This window comes from Schistocerca serialis, chromosome 5, assembly GCF_023864345.2.
Source record: "Schistocerca serialis cubense isolate TAMUIC-IGC-003099 chromosome 5, iqSchSeri2.2, whole genome shotgun sequence".
Taxonomy (NCBI): Eukaryota; Metazoa; Arthropoda; class Insecta; order Orthoptera; family Acrididae; genus Schistocerca; species Schistocerca serialis.
The window spans coordinates 739,818,481-739,834,103 of NC_064642.1; the positions used below are offsets into that span (position 1 = coordinate 739,818,481).

The 15,623-nt window shown below is 45.8% G+C and overlaps 1 protein-coding gene and 1 non-coding gene across 2 annotated transcripts in view; both read right to left on the bottom strand.

Annotated features, from left to right (window-relative positions):
- LOC126480940 (heterogeneous nuclear ribonucleoprotein C-like) overlaps positions 1–15,623 on the bottom strand; it is an 822,623-nt gene that overhangs the window by 273,275 nt on the left and 533,725 nt on the right. The gene's annotated exons all lie outside the window — the stretch shown is intronic.
- Positions 12,312–12,386, bottom strand: Trnat-cgu (transfer RNA threonine (anticodon CGU)). The gene has a single exon. It is a non-coding gene; the product is annotated as a tRNA-Thr (tRNA).

Sequence of the window (15,623 nt, forward strand, 5' to 3'; positions counted from 1 at the left end):
CATTAGGTCCTGATCAGAGTCCAGAAGTGATGACTTTCGACCGATTTACGTGTGGGGGGTAGCACCCTTTTTCCACCCTCAGGCAAATGAGAGAGGGGGACCACGGCCGAGAGAAAACATATCCGCAATATAGACGCCAGGTGGCCGCCCTTATAGTGCTGGGGTACATTCCATCCATAATTCTTGTGATAAGCAGCTTTCTCGAGCGTGGAGTTGAAATTCGTATAAAGGACAGGTGTTGGACGGCACTTTCCTACGGTAACACTCCTATTAGAGAGGCGGTCAACAGTTTCATTATGGAGAAAGCCTTGATGACCTTTCATCGAAAGTAAGCTAACGTCAATGCCCACTGTCCGCTCGACTATAATGCCCTCCAAGACATCCAAGGGATATCTGTTAGACTCTTTACCAAACGCAGGATGACGCAGTTCCTGAAACACACTTTGGGAGTCCGTGAGGATCAATAAGAACCGGAAAGTATGCATTCCATAATAAATAGACGCCCTGATGGTCTGCAATTCCGCCGCGTTGATAGACGATTCAGGCGGAAGTGCAAAGATAAGGTATGTCGCCAGAGGAGCTGAAGGCGGCGTATCCCACACCCAGCTCATTCTTACAGCCATCCGTATAGATGCGAGCATACTGTGGCGAATGTCGGGCAAGCAATCGCTCCAGGTAGTCATTAATGTTCGTCCCCGTCCTGATTTCGAATGCTAATGACGATACCGCGGCTGAGGTGAAGAAAGTACCAAACGGATAACGAAAGCAAAGGAGTTTCGAGTCTTGTAGGGCTAGTGGATGTCGCCATTTCTCATAGATGCGAATTAGTGAGGGAATTTGCTCCATCCTTCGCCTGCGAGGTGCCTGCGTGAGCCACCGTCTTGAGGAAGGCACAATCAAACATGGAAAACCGACCGAAGGGAAAATTATCGGACAACATCTACCAACGATGGTGAGCGGCGCTGCAGACGCTTCCACGAACAGTGCGTTCGTGGCTGTTGATTTCATGGTTCCAAGAGCAAGACGAAGCACCCTACAGTCGAGGACTTTCAAGTTTACGCGAAGTCGATCTCGTCGCGTTGCCACAGACGATGCAGCCGTAATCGAAGACAGAGCGGATCAAGATCATGTACATAGTTAAGAGGACTACCCGTTCATCTCCTCTCCAAATTCAGGCTAGCATCCGCAATATATTTGCAGTCTTTTCCACCTTGTCTACGAGGTACGTAACATGACGTGTCCACGTCAGTTCGCAGTCAGATGCCAAGTAGCTTGGCATGTGAGTGAAAAGGAAGTTTGTACGGTCCAAGTTGAAGACCAGATCAGAAGTAATTGCGTCGTTTACTCTTGAATACCACCACTTCAGATTTTTCGCGCGACAAAATTTCATTTCCTAACTCTCATCTGGCCAGCTTGAAACATGCGTTGTGAAGGCATAATTTTGTCATTCAAAAGCAAGGCGAATGGGTGTAGTACAAAGGTCGTCGCGTACTAAAGAACTTTGTAGATGGGGTAAAATAGACGTGCGGTTACATAAAGAGTGTACAGTAAGGGACACTTACCTCACCCTGTGGAAGGCTACGGGACACTACCAAAGCCCGTATAACAAGTTGTCCAGGTTACAGACACAGACGGCACGACAATCGAGCAACCATTGATGGGCCGTGAAGGCGATATTGGAAGATCTACTAGTTTCAATTTGTTAATGAGCCCTCGTATAATAACACTGTCATTTTTCAATGCCCACAGAAAGATATTTGATACTGTCAGTAGTACTTCTGCCCTTAAGAAAGTGATACTTTGTCTGGGGTGGCCAGTCCTTGTTTTCAATACCATTCTACACAAAACTTGAGAAGACGTTCAAAGGTCTTGCACATACATGACGACAAGGCAATAGGGCGATACGACGTCGCTCTACCAGGATTCTTTCCAGGTCTCAGTACGAACACCAGTATTTGAGACGTCCAATCTGTTGGAGTGTTCCCGTTATTACGAATGTCACTGAAGATCCTCATAATAACGTCTATGGGTTATCCGACAAAATGCAGATCATGGAATAATGGATATGGTCGTATCCAGGTGACGCGTACTTTGAGTACTTCAGAGCCCTTTAGAGTCGGCACTCTCATCTGTGCAGGTCTGCAACAGCTTGGGAGGCACTAGTTTCCGTTTGCAAGGGGAAACCATGCCATATTAGCCCAACGGGCATGTTCGTGGAGAGATATTCACAAAACTGACTCCAGCGTTCTTCTCAGCAAGCCTTGAGAAGGCGGTTAATAGCTGCATCCGCCTGTCTGTAAGCAACGTAGTTCTCATTCTTGGTCCCACCAGGGAACTATCTGTCTGTTGGTGCGAACGATAACCCTCTTCTGTGGGACAGAAAGCGATGCTGCTACGGAGAGATGATTCCCAAAAATAATGTACCTCATTTGCGAGGGCGTCTCGGTGGGGAACGATGATAGTTATTCACCCATTATTGCGCCATAAAGGGACCAATCTGCCTTAGTCACGCCCCTTTTATGAGGCTGCCTGTGGACTGCTACAGAGATCTGCTTGAATGTTGATACAAGGAGCGTAGTAGTTCAAATGTTGAAATGTGTGTGAATTCCTAAGGGACCAATCATCGGTCCCTAGAGTGTCACACTACTTAATCTAATTTACGCTAAGAACAACACACACACCCTTCCTCCAGGGAGGGCCCGAATCTCCGGAGGTAGGGGAGTAGTGATTACACCCCATAAGATACGGAATAGTGGTCCATGAAAGAAGCGAGGAAATGGAGACCAAACACAGGTTTGAGCCGCCAACAGAAGTAATGTAGAGAAACTTACCATTGAAGACAATGAGAATGAACTGTCGAGAATCTCCAGAATACCAGCACCCAATCTCTCATTGAACGCGCAACTCCACAGTCAGTTGCGCGCGTTATAATCCCCATAGAGTACGAAAGGATGTTCCAAATACTGTAGCAAAGCTTCGATGGGAATATACGACTGCGGCCAGCAGCAGATGGCCACAATAGTCATTCGATCAATCGCAGAAGAGCCTGGTTGGTTGGTTGTTTGGGGAAGGAGACCAGACAGCGAGGTCATCGGTCTCATCGGATTAGGGAAGGACGGGGAAGGAAGTCAGCCGTGCCCTTTGAAAGGAACCATCCCGGCATTTGCCTGGAGCGATTTAGGGAAATCACGGAAAACCTAAATCAGGATGGCCGGACGCGGGATTGAACCGTCGTCCTACCGAATGCGAGTCCAGTGTCTAACCACTGCGCCACCGCAGAAGAGCCTGACCACTATCGTTCGAAAGCTGTCGCTGGCGTCGTAGGACATCGGTACTGGGTGTAATACAGCACATTACTGATGGAAGGGCAACTCTTCCTCAGCTGTCCTCTCAGTCTTGTTGGTATACCTGATAACTTCAAAGGCGGACAACGGTATCTGGTTGAAACCATAAAACAAAGATGCACTAACTTACCAAACGAGAAAGCGATGGCATGTTGATTTTTTTTTTAATTGTGTCTATCAACATACCATCGCTTTCTCGTTTGCGAAGTTACGGCATATACAGGGTGGTCAGAAAATGTGTGAAATGGTTGTAGGGATGTTACAGGGCAGGTTGTAATGAGACATAAATGTTAAGAAAGAAATTCGATACGCTGCTCCGTTTTCGAGTTATTTAGCATAGAATTTAGCCAATCGGGGCGTCGCGCGTGTAAATTCAAGTTTCAGCTAACGAGACAAAGCACTCGTTGGGCAACACCGCCCGCTTGCTAGGGACTTGTATGTGTGTCTTTATATGTATCATTCTGTCCAATTTGCTAAAACACTTGATATTCATTGTGAAAGCATATATAATGTTCTGGAAGAACGTATATTATCATGATTGTCAGGGGATTGTTGTCATAACAAAATTATGTACAGGTGTTGAGTTAGATGTTTAATCAAGAAATTTAAGTGTTAAATATTTGGCAGCAAATATTGAGACGCTATGAAAATGTTGGCATAAGTGGATGGCGCCTCTAATTACCTTAATTGCAGTTGATTGGTTGGGTGACACAGATAACCTCTTTATCTTGATAAACGGCTCTAAAGTTATTACCTGGCGATGTATTTTCATTTGTTATCTAATTTTATATCCTCCTCTGTAATTAATATCCTTTGTAATCACGTTTCTAATTAACTCTGCAACTGTTTGCACCACACAACTTTCTTAGTTTCAGAATTTGATACCTTATTTGTAGATTTTACATATGTAGGCGGATAAAGTACGATATTTGCTCTGTCACTGAATGTCAGTAACCAAATCCCAACTGTAATGAATTACGTAACTAAAATAATACAAGAGACATTATTTAAGTAAAGTTCAGATCGATTTTCATATTTAAAACTAGTGATGACACTATAAAAATTATGTCAATTAATATTATACTTTTATACCTTATTCGGCTGTAACATCAGTTTCTTTACGTTCTGCAAATTTTAACTATAACATCAAAATTGTACAAATTTAATACTGGGTTATTTTGAAATTTATTGTTAAAATTATATATAAAAAAAAACAAGAGATGCTGCGGGAGAATTGGTTGTTGAGTTGTTTTGTCAGTCAGTCAAAGAGATCTGTGAAGTATATCTGTTATATCCTAGCCAGTAATGCCGCACCCGAGCCCGCTGCCAAAAGGTGGCAGCATCAAAGTCCGGACGCCGTCCGCATAAGCAGCGCCAGCGAGAAAGGAAATCGCCGCTAGTCTGCGCGCGCCACCGCTGGCTTCTTGCTTCTTAAGCTCTGGAGTCGCGAGCGCTAGGACAGTTTCTGTATTCGCCGCTCAGTTGTATACTCGCCACCGAATTGTGTACTTGCTAGTCAGTTGTGTGTTCATCGCAGCAGAGTTGTTGTTTGTCGTCAGCCGACGCTGACCTAGCCGGCTCCGACTCGAACAAGACAGATTTCTGTAGACACGGAGTTCACTACTGTGTTGCTGTATCTTCGTTAATAAAGATAAGTACCGACTTTTATTTAATCAGAGTGTTTGGGTTTTCCTCTTTCTGTTCACTGTTCCAGCGGACCGGTCGGCCCGCTACTAAAAGTGTGGCGGTGACTTCGTAAGCCGTTTCTACAGCGAATTGCTTGTCGCTACGAACACCGCCACAAAAATATCAGTCAGTGTTTTGTTAATGTGACGAGTATGCAGTTCAGTTGTCAATAAATTTCGTTAAGTTGGAAACTATTATATTAATTTATCACATGAAGTCCAAGCAACAGAAAGTTAAGTTAAATGTAACGATCCGAGAGGAACGTTATAAAGTTCCAGATGGCTGTGTCTTCACGTCTTCAAGGAGGTGTAAGATAAACCAGATTTTTTTCTTTTGATGGAATACTCGCTGCGGTGGTGGTTGTTGAAGGTACTGAGGAGGATATGGGTTGTATGGTAGAGGGACTTGTGGCAAATGGTGAGAGACAGAATATTCTTGACTAATTTCTGAAAAACTTCGTCGCCAGGCTGGTCTGGGAACGCGCCATTTCGATGAACCTCTCGTCGCGGAGACGGCACCCGATCTGTCTATTGACTAAAAGTCATTCTCATTATGCCCCATTTCGTGAGGAAGAGGAAACAATTGGCGTGATAGCGGCGGTAGCGGTGCTTGTGTAGTGACTGACGTTTGTCGTGACAATCTTGAAGGTGGTGGCGGAAAATCCATGAGACTTTGAGGACAAGGAAGCTGTCGTAGAGTAGCTCAATATGTGGGCTGTGAGCAACCAGTTACCCTTTCCTAACTGCCATACATTCTTGCACGCTGTAGCTCTTGTTGATGGAGAAATACCGCGTACGATCTATGTGTGACTTGGTAAAGACTTGAGAATTTCAAATTAGTTCGAACCGTCGCCGTGCACGAATCAGTTGGTTGTTGGCCGCCGCACCTGATACAACGAGTATGGCGTCTGCACTGGTTCGCCAAATGACGAAAACGCCAGCAGTTTCTACATTGAATGATTGGGGCGACGCACGGTTCCACCGAACGGCAAGTATCCAAGATAGCAACTCGTAGCGGTAAAGTTTGTGAACGAAAAACTACCATGGAGACTGGAATTAGCACCGTTAATTCGGGATTAAAATTATGTTACTTAGTAAAGCGTTTGAGAACTGCCACAGGCGCAAGATCTCCATTTCTTCGACTATCTCATTATCAGTCAGATAAATGTCAACATCGTGAAAAATGCCACACGTGTGGAGCAGGACGTTGGGGATATAGACGTCAAACCTATGGTCTCAGAGGACGTCTATATGAAATTGTCGGCAGCCGCAAAGCACTTCCTTTCAATCTTGTCTCACATTCTGCCCAACAGGCTGATGTTGACAATATCGTGCTTTAAATGAGAGCTAAAGGCACAGAACAACGTGCCCACCGACATACATTACTGGCCATTAAAATTGCTACACCACGAAGATGACGTGCTACAGACGTGAAATTTAACCGACGGGAAGAAGATGATGTGATATGCAAATGATAAGCTTTTCTGAGCATTCACACAAGGTTGGCGCCGGTGGCAACACCTACAAAGTGCTGACATGAGGAAAGTTTCCAACCGATTTCTCATACACAAACAGCAGTTGACCGGCGTTGCCTGGTGAAACGTTGTGATGCCTCGTGTAAGGAGGAGAAATGCGTACCATCATGTTTCCGACTTTGATAAGGGTTGGATTGAAGCCTATCGCAATTGCGGTTTATCGTATCGCGACAATGCTGCTCGCGTTGGTCGAGATCCAATGACTGTTAGCAGAATATGGAATCGGTGGGTTCAGGATGGTAATACGAAACGCAGTGCTGGATCCCAACGGCCTCGTATCACTAGCGGTCGATATGACAGGCATCTTATCCGCATGGCTGTAACGGATCGTGCAGCCACGTCTCCATCCCTGAGTCAACAGATGGGGGCGTTTGCAAGGCAACAACCATCTGCACGAACAGTTCGACGACGTTTGCAGCAGCATAGACTATCAGCTCGGAGACCATGGCTGCGGTTACCCTTGACGCTGCATCACAGACAGGAGCGCCTCAGATGGTGTAATGGTGTACTCAACGACGAACCGGGGTGGCAAAACGTCATTTTTTTCGGGTGAATCCAGGTTCTGTTTACAGCATCATGATGGTCGCATCCGTGTGTGGCGACATCGCGGTGAACGCACATTGGAAGCGTGTATGCGTCATCGCCATACTGGCTATCACCCGGCGTGATGGTATTGGGTGCCATTGGTTACACGTCTCGGTCACCTCTTGTTCGCATTGACGGCACTTAGAACAGTGGACGTTACATTTGATGTGTTACGACGCGTGGTTCTACCCTTCATTCGATCCCTGCGTAACCCTACATTTCAGCAGGATAATGCACGACCGCATGTTGCACGTCCTGTACGGGCCTTTCTGGGTACAGAAAATGTTCCACTGCTGCTGCCCTGGCCACCACATTCTCCAGATCTCTCACCAATTGAAAACGTCTGGTCAATGGAGGCCGAGCAACTGGCTCTTCACAATACGCTAATCACTGCTTTTGATGAACTGTGGTATCGTGTTGAAGCTGCATGGGCAGCTGTTCCTGTACAAGCCATCCAAACTGTTTGACTCAATGCCCAGGCGTATCAAGGCCGTTATTACGGCCAGAGGTGGTTGTTCTAGGTACTGACTTCTCAGGATCTATGCACCCAAATTGCGTGAGAACGTAATCACAGGTCAGTTCTAGTATAATATATTTGTCCAATGAATACGCGTTTACCATCTGCATTTCTTCTTGGTGTAGCAATTTTAATGGCCAGTAGTGTAGAATGGAGTTTGCCAATGTTCTTATCTAAGCTCTCCACGAAAACAACGTGCAGTCCTGCATCAGATCGATTGTACCAGTTGTTGACACTCGACCGTGCAACCGCATCGTGAGGGGTCGAGGGGTGATCCTGAGAGTGTTCTGAGTTTGCCTGCACTGTGCCGCCAGCAGAAGGGGGACCCGCACACGGCATCTCAAGCGTATCATAGTCCGCGACAGTATTAGAGTCGACATAGAGTCGTTTGTTAACCGGGCCGCTTTGCTGTTGTTGATGGTGCAGCTGCATCGGCGTCATGGCTGTCTTGCTCACTCCTGATGTAGTTGCTGTTGTTGATGATGATGTAGTAATAGTTGTTGTTGTCATTGTTGCAATTGCAGCTGCTCGAGCTGTTGCTGCTGGGCCACTTGTTATTGTTGAAGTTTTAGTTGCTGATGATGTTGTAGCAGGAGATGCTGTTCCGCATGGTGTAGTAGCCCCCTTTGTTGTAGAAACTGCAGGTTTAGGGACAGGTGTTGACCCTGCTGGATTGCAAAAGGAGTTGCAGACATCGTCGACAACCGGACATCCGACAATGCATTCTTGATGGCAGATTTCCATCACCGACAGCATGACCGGACCAGTGTCAGGAGGACTAGTCGTTTGTGAGGTGACAAGTTAATCACTACCGCCCACACAACGATTATGATATGGGTACAAATACACTTACAAGAATATGAGTACGAATCGACACATTCGTCCGAGAAACGTAAACAACACAAGACCTTGCGGAGCGCACCAGGAAGTACTCGCTACGAGAGCTCGCCTCAACCTGAGGCAAAACATTATGACCACCGCCCTTGAATGACGCCTGCTGACACTGCTGACACGTGAAGCATTCAAGAGATCTAGAGAGTAACACCAGATTTAGAGATGCTGCCCGATTGCGAATTCTGACACGACAACAATGACTAACTACAGTCGCACGTCATCTACTTAACACTGCCAGCTCACTAATGGCTGGTCAACTGCTCATCTGTTGTTTATATTTGTTACCTCTAGCTCCCACCGTAGTTACTGGTGTAGCGTCTCTTACACAGCAGTAATAAAAGCAGTCTCGAAACTTTTTCGGCGGAAGGTGTAAATAAGCGGAGACGAGGCGAAGGGGGGAATCGTTGAAGCGACGATGTGTTCAGTAGTCGAGGGTGATTCAGATTCACCGCCTAGCCCGAGTATCGCTAAAGAGGACACGTCAGAGATACCAACCAAGATGAAGGCGCGGCTAGCGCCCACACTGGGCGCAAAAGGCGCGGAAAGCACGTTAGGTGGCGCCGCCCTGTGACTAGTGTTTACCACTAAATACCGCAGCCGACGATTGCTAGTCAGCCTTTCGCTAGTCACTGAAGCCTTACGTACGTGCCACTGGATAGCAAAATGTTCTGACCTTGTCTGACTTAACGTTTTTGTGATTTGGATTTTTCGCTGAGTTGTAGTATATTATTAGATGACATTGTTACGCTCTGGACTTGTCATGGTTAACTCACACCGTAATCTCTGCTATCAGTCACCAATGGGAACCGCATGTTTTGTTCCGGGGTTTACCCCGTTACCCCCCCCCCCCCCCCCTTTGCAAGAATCATACACTGTGTTTCCTACGAAGAGCGGGATAGAAAAATATGGGCCACAAATGAGGAAATCCACTGGCATAAAGGAATCTCACAAAAGGGCAGATCGTCATGGCCCGGCACCTGGGAAAGAGCACCTCGAATACCTCGAAGCTGATCGGCTGTTCGCGTGCTGCAGTAGTAAAGCATCTACGAAAAGTGGCTGAAGGACGGTGAAACTAGTGAGGGTCGACAAGACATGGGACGTATACATCTCATTACTGAACATGGAAATGGGAGGTTGGTTGGTTGGTTTGAAGGCGGGAGAAGAGACCAAACTACGAAGTCATCGGTCCTTGTTCCTAATAAAACAGTGCCAAAAGTTTGAGAAGAAAGCGAACGCAACATATAACACAAAACGGAAAGAAAGGAAAAGCCATTTGCACGAAGGGAAGGCAACGATCACTAAAAGGAACATAAGAGGACAAGAAAACAGAGACGCTAGAAACAGAAGAGAGTAAAACACGAAAACAAATTACAGTGGCTGGCAAACCACGAGAATAAAAAGAGAAAGCCAGCCATTCTGCAACACATTAAAACCTCCACCCAAATAGCACTAGGGTGGAAGACACAGAGGGACAAATGACATGCGCTAAAACTTACATAGAAGTATAAAACCCATTCTCATGGATAAAACGTAAAACTAAAGGTGCTGTGGAGGCACTGTCGCCCAACACCGAAGGCAGGGTGCTGGGAAAGTTAAAAGTCTGCCGCAGAGCGGCTAAAAGTGGGCAGTCCAGCAAGAGGTGGACGACTGTCATTTGGGAGCCACAGCGACACTGCGGTGGGTCCTCACGACAGAGTAGGTATTCATGCGTTAGCGACATATGGCCAATGCGGAGCCGGCAGAGGACAACTCATTCCCTGCGAGAGGACCGCATGGAAGACTTCCACACATTCATAGTCTCCTTAATGACACGCAGTTTGTTATGCGTGCTGTTACGCCATTCTGTCTCCCAAGCCGGAAAACCCTGAAGTGGGGGCACTGTCCGCTCTGTGAAACAGGGCTGATTCTGATTTATGGCAGATCTGACGACAGAGTACAAAGCTGGTGCCGGCACAAATGTTTTGGAGCAGACTGTTCGTGTACACTGGTGAATACTGAGTTTCGCAGCACACAATCTGCAGTAGTTGTCATATTGGTCCAACGACATCATCAGTAGGCACAGTATCATCAAAACTGGACCCTAAATTAGCAGATACACCGAGCGAGGTGGCGCAGTGGTTAGCACACTGGACTCGCATTCGCATCCGCGTCCGACCACATTGATTTAGGTTTTCTATGATTTCCCTTAATCGCTCCGGGCAAATTCCGAGAGAGTTCCTTTAAAAAGGTCACGTCCTATGTTCTGCCCCATCCTTTCGTAATACGAGCTTGTGCTCTTATGACCCCGTTGTCGACGGGACTATAAACTCTGACCTTTATTTTTCTCGCCACCCCCCTCCTCCCCCCAATAGATGCGTGCCGTCTGCTCAGATGAACCACGTTTCTTTCTACACGGTGTCGATGGTAGTGCCCGGAAACGCTGTCATCCAGGCAAATGGCTGCTCGAAACACGCACCACTACATGAACGCAAGTCATTCGAGGCAGTATTATATACTATACTCTAAGGACACTCACTTTGGATCCTGGAACCTGTGGTAGTGATCTAAGGTACCATGACGGCTGCGAACTACGTTTACATTACCGCGGGCCTCCTGGATGCCTTCATGCTCCATGTCTTCCCCGACAGAGATGCCATCTTGCAGCACAACTGCCCGTGTCATAAGGCCAGAATACTGATAAACTGGTTTGACTACCATCATAGTGAGCTCAAGTCGACGACTTTTCACCAGATTTGAGCGATGGCACATATCTGGGCCGCTATCGGCCGCCAGCACCACAAACACAAGCGCGTAATTTACGCGAACTGCACGACTCATCTGTAGAAACGTAGACCTACCAAAGGCTTTTCCTATCTATGTCACGCACAACGGTTCCTGTATTGCGTTCAGAAGGTGCTCCAACACGCTATTATGTAACTGCTCTTAATGTTTAGGTTCAACTGTGTACGTGCGATATTTCAGTGCCTATGATGCTATGCTCCTTCGTGCGGCGACTACAGTTTTTAGGATACAGGTGAAATGTATTCGCAGTTATGAATATGGTCAACTGTCAGCTTTGTAATGAAATGACGACAATGAAAATTTGTGCCGGATCGGGACGCAAACCCGGATTTCCCGCTTATCGCGAGCGGTGGCCTTACGATTTGGCTACCCGAACACGCCTCAGAGCCAGACCCAAGCTTTCATATGTCGTCAACAATTGGTCTACAAGTGCATTTTCAACTTTTCGCGGCGCAGTGGATAGTCCATTAACTTTCAGCCATGCAGCCGCGTATCGTCCGGCCATCCTCAGAGTGTGTCGCAAGACTGATGACAAGGTACCAAGCGCAGCCTTACATGCTCCACCGCGGCGATACGCGCCTCGAAGGCAAAGTCTTATTTGCGCGGCTGCATGCCCGAAAGTTAATGGAAAATGCGTCTACATTCTGTACTCCCACATTCATTATGCATATTTCCGCACAGGGAAGACATTTTAATTGAAAGTCGCTTGCCAAGTGTCGGTGGATAAATACTACATTTGAGATATGCATGTCCGAAGAAACAATGTATCGTACTTCTGGACAGCACAGTCACTGTAATATCTTATTTATCCGCCAAGACCGAGCAAGCGACTCTCAATTAAAATGTCTCCCCTGTACGAGCATGTACGAGGATCATTCGATAATGATAGAGACAAATTGATCTGAAGAAAGATGCGTTTATTTTTACAAAATAATACTTTTTCTGAAACTTCCTGGCAGATTAAAACTGTGTGCCGGACCGAGACTCGAACTCGGGACCTTTGCCTTACGCGGGCAAGTGCTCTACCAACTGAGCTACCCAAGCACGACTCACGCCCCGTCCTCACAGCTTGACTTCTGCCAGTACCTCGTCTCCTACCTTCCAAACTTAACAGAAGCTCTCCTGCGAACCATGCAGAACTAGCACTCCTGAAAGAAAGGATATTGCGGAGACATGGCTTAGCCACAGCCTGGGGGATGTTTCCAGAATGAGATTTTCACTCTGCTAGTCTTCCCAGCCCATTCTGTCGACGGTTTCACGGGTTAGTCGAGCAATATGAGGACGTGCGCTCTCTTGCTGGAGAATTACACCTCTCCTCTGAGATCCACAACGTATCTCTCTCATGGCTGCCTTCACGAGAAACTGGACCTTCAGCATTCCAAAACAACGTCAACATGACTTTTCCTGCTGATGCTTGGGTTTTGGATTTTTGCTTTACAGGTGAGTTGGTGTGCTTCCACTCCATGCTTTGTCTTTTTGATTCTGACGCATAATAGTGAACCCAAGTTTCATTACAAGTCAAAATTTTGTTGAGGAAATGCTCAGCTTCTCTTTCATAACACACTCCTTGTTTCCTTGTGTAGCCGCGTCAACTCCTTTGGGATCAATCTTCCACATGTTTTGCGATACTTCACCTTGCTACATATAATGTTATGAACTGTTCCAGTACTAACTTGAACCTTATCAACTATCATTTCCACAGTCACACGGCGGTCGGCACGAATAATGTTATCAATTCGACTTTGAAATGGGGGGAGTCGAAACTGCAACTGGTCGGCCAGAACGATGTTCTACGAATAACAGAACGTTGTTCAACTAAGGTGGACGTTTCAAGCGGACTCGCCATCTTGAAATGTATTTTTCAGGTCATAAACAAAACAATGTTGGTACATCAACTGATCAGGGCTCATTCCAGCGATGCCAACTTAAAGCCATAGAAGTACCAAACTTGCCCTACTAACAGTTTTTTCCTAAGACCAATTTGTCTCTTTTAGTTATTGAATGACTCTCGTATATAATGAATGTACGAGTGCGGGTTGTCGACACATTATTGACTACATATGGAAGTTTGAGTCTGTCTGTGAAGCGTTCCTGGATAGCTCAATGGTAAGGCGCCCGCTCGCGGTAAGCGGAAAATCCGGCTTAGAGTGCCGGTTCGGCACCATTTTTCACTGTCGTCATTCTATTATATTGCTGATCGTTGTCCGTATTCGCAACTGCGAATACATTTCATTTACACGTGTAAACGTTTGATGTTACGCATTAGGCGAGAGCTACGTGATTTACATCCACAGATAACGACTGTTTTGTGGTTACTACAGATTTCTAATGTGTCTTATGTGTTCTCCGACCACTTGAAACGAATTACAAGATAGCAGTGACTAGCCCCACACAACACTGTACGCCCCGGATAATTGTATTTTGCCTTCTGAAACGCAGATGCCGTCGAAGATCAGCATATAACCGACACTAGCAAGAAGACAACATCAAAAAGTTACAATTTATTGAAGCTTATGCCAGAGTATGTACAATAATATGACATTTCCTTAACTACTGCTTTTGCTTGTATACATGCAACTTTCTACACCGCATGATGATCTTGATTTTTATGTTAAGAATCAATTCTGAAAAAGAACCAAAGACAATGAAATACTAGACAGTCGCAGTACAGAAAGAATCCCTCTCCAAACCAAATAACAAAGAAACGAAGGGAAGTAGTAAAGAACCCGACGGATCAAAAGTGTTTACCGCATAGAATCGAACCAGAACCATTGCCAGTCCCGCAGAATCCTCTTATCAATTGAGCTATGGAGGCAAGACCGTAGCAATTCTAGGAAGTGCAGGGAAGCTAAGACGAAATGGCTACATGAAACATATGAAGAAATCGAAAAAGAAATGACTGTCGGATGGACTGTCTCAGTATTAAAGGGAAGTCAAAAAAACCTTCCGTGAAGTTAAAATCAAGGGTGGTAACATGAAGAGTGCACCGGGAATTCCACTGTTAAATACAGAGGAGAGAGCGGATAAGTGGAAAGAATACGTTGAAGGCCTATATGAGGGGGAAGATTTGTCCGATGTGATAGAAGAAGAAACAGGAGTCAATTTGAAGAGGTGGGGGATGCAGTACTATAATCAGAATTTAAGAGAGCTTTGGAGGACTTAAGTTCAAAATGGCTCTGAGCACTACAGGACTTAACATCTGAGGCCATCAGTCCCCTAGAACTTAGAACTACTTAAACCTAACTAACCTAAAGACATCACACACATCTATGCCTGAGGCAGGATTCGAAGCGCCTACAACCGCTCGGCCACACCGGCCGGCACTGAAGTTCAAGTAAGGCGGAAGGGGTGGATAACATTCCATTATAATTTCTAAAATCATTGGGGGAAGTAGCAACAAAACGAGTATTCACGTTGGTGCGTAGAATGTATGAGCCTGGCGTCATACCATCTGACTTTCGGAAAAATGTCATCCAAACAATTCCGATAACTGCAGGAGCTGACAAGTGCGATAATTATCGCACAATCCGCTTAACAGGTCATACATCCAAGTTGCTTACAAGAATACTATGGAGAAGGCTGGAAAAGAAAATTAAGGATGTGTTGGATGATGATCAATTTGGCTTTAGGAAAGCTAAAGACAGCAGAGAGGCAATTCTCACGTTGAAGTTCATAATGGAAGCAAGAGTAAAGAAAAATCAAGCAACGTTCTTTGAATCTGTCGACCTGAAAAATTGTTCGATAATGTAAAATGGTGCAAGATGTTCGAAATGCTGAGGGAAAAGGGCCACCAAGAACGAAGTTGCTCGAAGGGTGCAAGATAGGAATGTCTTCTTTCGCCCCTACTGTTCAGTCTACACATCGAAGATACAACGATGGAATAAACGAAAGGTTCAGGAGTGGAATTAAAATTCAAGGTAAAAGGATATTATCAATGATACGATTCGCTGATGGCATTGCTACCCTCAGTGACAGTGAAGAAGAATTACATGATCTGCTGAATGGAATGAACAGTCTAATGAGTACAGAATAGGAGCTGAGAGCAAATCAAAGAAAGACGAAAGTAATGAGAGCTATCAGAAATGAGAACAATGAGAAACGTAACATCAGGATTCATGGATGAAGTTAAGGCAGCAAAATGACCAATGACGGACGAAGCAAGGAGGACATGAAAAGCAGACTAGCTCCACCATTAAGTGCATTCCTAGCTAAGGGAAATCTACTAGTATCAAACACAGGCCTTAATTTAAGGAAGCAATGTCCGAGAATGTACATTTGGAGA